Source organism: Pseudophryne corroboree, chromosome 2 (genome assembly GCF_028390025.1).
Source record: "Pseudophryne corroboree isolate aPseCor3 chromosome 2, aPseCor3.hap2, whole genome shotgun sequence".
Classification (NCBI taxonomy): Eukaryota; Metazoa; Chordata; class Amphibia; order Anura; family Myobatrachidae; genus Pseudophryne; species Pseudophryne corroboree.
Genome location: NC_086445.1, coordinates 496,838,817 through 496,844,437, shown reverse-complemented (window position 1 = coordinate 496,844,437; position 5,621 = coordinate 496,838,817). Strand labels below are relative to the sequence as shown.

The 5,621-nt window shown below is 46.0% G+C and overlaps 1 pseudogene; it reads left to right on the top strand.

The window, feature by feature from the left end:
- Positions 1-4,834: 4,834 nt before the first annotated feature.
- LOC135051447 (5S ribosomal RNA) lies at positions 4,835-4,952 on the top strand (annotated as a pseudogene).
- The last annotated feature ends 669 nt before the right edge of the window (positions 4,953-5,621 follow it).

The following is a 5,621-nucleotide window of genomic DNA, read 5'->3' as shown; positions in this document are numbered from 1 at the left end:
AGGGGGGACCTCACGCATTTTTTTTTTTTTTACATTTTTTAACCCATTCAGACCCTTCTCCATTAAGTTAATGGAAGCCCTGGACAACAAAATTGCATTCATGTCCTCCTCCCACTCCCTTCCCAAACACTAATTTTTATTTTTTTTCTATAAAAATGTACAATATATCACAAGTATGATGAGCAGGCAGGCAGCAGGCATTGGCGGCATCGGACTGAGGTGCAAATTAGTGGCGGAGGGCTGGGTCAGTTGATGGTGGGCGAGTTTGTAAGCCATTGGCGGTGGCAGCAGGCATCGGCTCAGTGGCAGTAGCGGGCATTGGCTTGGCGGCGGTAGGGGTCATCGGCAGGATTCTGCGGACATTCTGGCTGTAGTGCCTCACCAGCCTCTGACCTCACCGCACGCCACTGGACTATAGTAATGCCAGATTAGACCCAAAATTGGCAAAGAACATTCAGTACATGATTGTGGCAATAAAAGACGTGTTACATATCACTGAGGACCCTGCTGTTTCTGATACTAGGGTCTGTATGTTTAAGGGAATGAAACCTGAGGTAACATTTCCGCCCTCTCATGAACTGAATACCTTTTTTGAAAAAATGTGGGAAAATCCTGACAAGAAGTTTCTGATTCCCAAAAGGATTCAGGTGACGTATCCGTTCCCCTCTGGGGATAGAGAAAAGTGGGAATCATCCCCCATTGTGGACAAGGCCCTATCACGGTTGTCTAAAAAGGTGGCTTTACCGTCTCCTGACACGGCAGCCCTTAAGGATCCTGCGGATCGTAGACAGGAACATACGTTAAAATCCATTTACGTCGCCACAGGTACACTGCTCAGACCAACCATTGCATCGGCGTGGGTGAGCAGTGCTATTGAAAAATGGGCAGATAACTTGTCATTTGATTTAGATACCCTAGATAGGGATAGCATCCTGTTAACGCTGGGTTATATCAGGGACGCTGTGGCATACCTAAAAGAAGCGGCGAGAGATATTGGCATTTTGGGATCAAAAGCCAATGCCTTGGCAATCTCAGCTAGAAGAGCATTGTGGATTCATCAGTGGAATGCTGATACTGACTCTAAGAAAGCTATGGAGTCGCTCCCATATAAAGGTAGTGTCTTGTTTGGTGAAGGTCTCACTGAGTTGGTATCTACGGCTACCACGGGTAAGTCGTCATTTTTGCCTTATGTTCCTCCACAGCAAAAGAAAGCCCAATTTCAGATGCAGTCCTTTCGGCCAAATAAATACAAAAAAGGCCGGGGTTATTCCTTCCTCGCTAATAGGGGAAGAGGAAAAGGTTAAATACCTCCGGCCGTTGCAGGTCCCCAGGAGCAGAAGTCCTCCCCGGCTTCTGCCAAATCCATCGCATGACGCTGGGGCTCCTCTGCGGGAGTCTGCACCGGTGGGGGCACGTCTCAAGCTCTTCAGTCAAATCTGGGCTCGTTCGACCTTGGACCCTTGGGTTTTAGAAATCGTGTCCCAGGGGTACAAACTGGAGTTTCAAGACGTTCCCCCTCACCGATTCTTCAAATTGGCCTTACCAGCTTCTTTCCGGACAGTAGGGTTGTATGCGATGCAATACAAAAGTTGTGTCTAAATCAGGTCATTATCAGGGTTCCCCCGTCTCAATAGGGAGAAGGCTTTTATTCCAGCCTGTTTGTGGTCCCGAAGCCGGACGGTTCGGTCAGACCAATTCTGAACCTAAAGTCCCTCAACCTTTACCTAAGAAAATTCAAATTCAAGATGGAATCTCTCCGAGCAGTGATCTCCAGTCTGGAGGAGGGGGATTTTATGGTGTCGGACGACATAAAAGATGCATACTTACACATCCCCATATATCCTCCGCATCAGGCTTACCTGAGGTTTGCTATTCAGGATTGTCATTACCAATTTCAGACGTTGCCGTTTGGTCTGTTCACGGCTCAGAGGATTTTCACCAAGGTAGTGGCGGAAATTATGGTTCTCCTTCGCAGGCAAGGAGTCACAATTATCCCTTACTTGGACGATCTCCTGATAAAGGCGAGATCCAAAGACAAGCTGATGCAGGACATTACGCTATCCCTGACAGTTCTATAACAACATGGTTGGATCCTAAACTTGCCAAAGTCACAGCTGAATCCGACAAAACGGCTGTCGTTCTTGGGAATGATCCTGGATACACAATTACAGAGAGTGTTTCTTCCAGAAGAAAAGGCACTGGAAATCCAGAGTTTGGTCAAACAGATTCTGAAACCGGTGAGTGTATCAATCCATCAATGCACTCGTTTGCTGGGAAAGATGGTGGCGGCCTACGAGGCCATTCAATTTGGCAGGTTCCATGCCAGAGTGTTTCAGTGGGACCTGTTGGACAAGTGGTCCGGATCCCATTTGCACATGCAACGGAAAATAATCCTGTCCTCCAAGACCAGAATCTCACTCCTGTGGTGGCTGCACAGCTCTCATAGAGGGACCCAGGTTCGGGATTCAGGACTGGATCCTAGTGACCACGGATGCGAGTCTCCGGGGCTGGGGAGCAGTCACACAGGGGGAAAACTTCCAGGGAAGATGGTCAAGCCAGGAAGTTTGTCTACACATAAACGTTCTAGAGTTAAGAGCCATTTACAACGGTCTTCTTCAAGTGGAACGTCTCCTTCAAAACCTGCCCGTACTAATCCAGTCGGACAATATAACAGCAGTAGCACACATAAACCGCCAGGGCGGAACAAAGAGCAGGGCGGCAATGGCAGAGGCCACAAAAGTTCTCAGCTGGGCGAAGAGATATACAAGCGCTCTGTCAGCAATCTTCAATCCAGGAGTGGACAACTGGGAAGCAGACTTCCTCAGCAGACACGATCTCCATCCAGGAGAGTGGGGTCTTCATCAAGAGGTTTTCACAGAAGTGACAAGTCTTTGGGGAATTCCTCAAATAGACATGATGGCGTCCTGCCTCAACAAGAAACTTCAGAGATATTGTTCCAGGTCGAGGGATCCACAAGCAATAGCAGTGGACGCGCTGGTGACACCGTGGGTGTTTCAGTCGGTGTACATGTTCCCTCCACTTCCACTCATTCCAAAGGTGCTAAAGAGCATAAGAAGAACAAAGGTTCAAGCGATCCTCATTGTTCCGGATTGGCCAAGGAGGGCTTGGTATCCAGATCTTCAGGAATTACTCATAAGAGATCCCTGGCCTCTTCCTCTACGAGAGGATTTGTTAAAGCAGGGGCCATGCATATATCACGATTTACAGCGGCTACGTTTGACGGCTTGGCGGTTGAACGCCGGATCATAGCACAAAAGGGTATTCCCAGTGAAGTCATTCCCACACTTCTTCAGGCTAGAAAAGGAGTAACGTCTAAACATTATCACCGTATTTGGAGAAAATATGTGTCTTGGTGTGAATCCAAGAAGGCTCCTACGGAAGAATTTCAGTTAGGGCGTTTTCTCCATTTCCTGCAAGCAGGTGTGGATGCGGGCCAAAAGTTAGGCTCGATTAAAGTACAAATTTCGGCCTTATCGGTTTTCTTTCAGAAACAATTGGCATCCTTTCCAGAAGTTCAGACTTTCGTGAAAGGAGTTTTGCACATCCAACCTCCGTTTTCGCCCCCAGAGGCACTATGGGATCTTAACGTGGTGTTGCATTTCTTTCAGTCACATTGGTTTGAACCTTTACAGAAGGTAGAGTTGAAATTTCTCACTTGGAAAGTGGTCATGCTATTGGCCTTAGCATCCGCAAGGCGGGTGTCTGAGTTAGCGGCTTTGTCTCACAAGAGTCCTTATTTAATCTTCCATGAAGATAGAGCAGAGTTGAGGACTCGTCAACAATTTCTGCCGAAGGTGGTTTCATCGTTCCACATGAACCAGCCTATTGTGGTGCCGGTGGCTACTGACATCTTTGCTGAGTCAAAATCCCTCGGTGTGGTCAGGGCTTTAAAGATTTATGTCACCAGGACGGCTCCACTTAGGATAACAGAAGTTTTGTTTGTTCTGTATGCTTCCAACAAAATTGGAAATCCTGCTTCCAAGCAGACTATTGCGCGCTGGATCTGTCATACGATTCAGCAGGCTCATTCTACGGCTGGATTGCCGTTACCTAAATCAGTGACGGCCCATTCTGGGTGGCTGCCCGGGGGGTCTCGGCATTACAACTCTGCCAAGCAGCTACTTGGTCGGGTTCAAACACTTTTGCGAAATTTTGCAAGTTTGATACCCTGGCTGATGAGGACCTCACGTTTGGTCAATCGGTGCTGCAGAGTCATCCGCATTCTCCCGCCCGTTCTAGAGCTTTGGTGTAAACCCCATGGTTCTTGAAGTGTCCCCAGCATCAAGGGGGGTATTTTGACCCCTCCACCAAACAGTAGGAATACCACACTCTTTGAAGCCATAACCTACTTTTACATCTTTATTATTTCGGTAACCGCAAATATCTTTTGCTAAAAATATTAAGAAAAGGTTACACATTTCCTGTTATTGCACCTAGTTCGTCATATTATTATGGGAATTTATGACTGATCAGGAACTAAAATTATTCAGTGCATTAATAAGCGTTTGGGACAGCATTACATCCTACAGCAAATTGAACTGGGGTTTAGGACTAATCGAAATAGTCCTCCCCCACACCATTTATTCACCTTACTGCACTCCCAATTTTTTGGAGCCCATGATATCTGGACTATAAGAGTTCCTGACAAATTAACCGGGGTTTAGGACCAATTTAAATAGTCCTCCCCCACACCATTTACTCACCTTACTGTACTCCCAACTTTTTGGAGTCCATAATATCCGGACTATAAGAGTTCCCGACAATTTGACCAGACACCGTACCTTGTTCTGGGCAACATAAAGCAGGATAAATCACCTGCGGTCATACCACACTGAGTATGCCCAACCGCGTCTGATCTTGGAAGCCAAGCACTGTGGGCCAGGTCAGTACTTGGTTGGGAGACCACCAGAGAATACCTGGTACTGCAGGTATTTTTATCCTGCTACAAGCAAGTAGACCTGGAGCCCAGGTACCAGTCAATATTACATGGTGAGCCCAGCGGTACTACATTGAGAATTTTCTCTCTGCTCTTAGTACCCCAAGTGAGTGATCACACACGACTACACTCACAACTCGTTCTGAAATTATATCTAACAAATTATTATACCAATTTCAGAACCATAGCACCTTCAATACCAGAGAGACACATATGTGAATACATATTTTGCTTAAACGGAGCAGGCTATTCTTTTCTTTGTTGATCTGGATTCTCTTACACAGTCAACTTTAATGAAATTGGTTGGATTATCCCTTAATCAAGATATAGCAACTCCATCTTTTGCATTACTCACTCATATATATTTGTTTGCCTCAAAGCTCTACATTTTAAGAGGAATCTCAATAAAAGTTAATTTTTAATATTATAATATTACACTAATTAATACAAAAGAGTGCCCCAGAAAAGACGTGTAGTCTTTCTTTCTTTTTTTGGCTCCTGCACTACACAGGAACCATACAAATCTCTTTGTGTCCCCAGCATCCTCTAGGACGTATGAGAAAATAGGATTTTAATACCTACCAGTAAATCCTTTTCTTAGATCGTAGAGGATGCTGAGCACCCGTCCCAGTGCGGCCTCTATCTGCAGTTATTAATTCTTAGT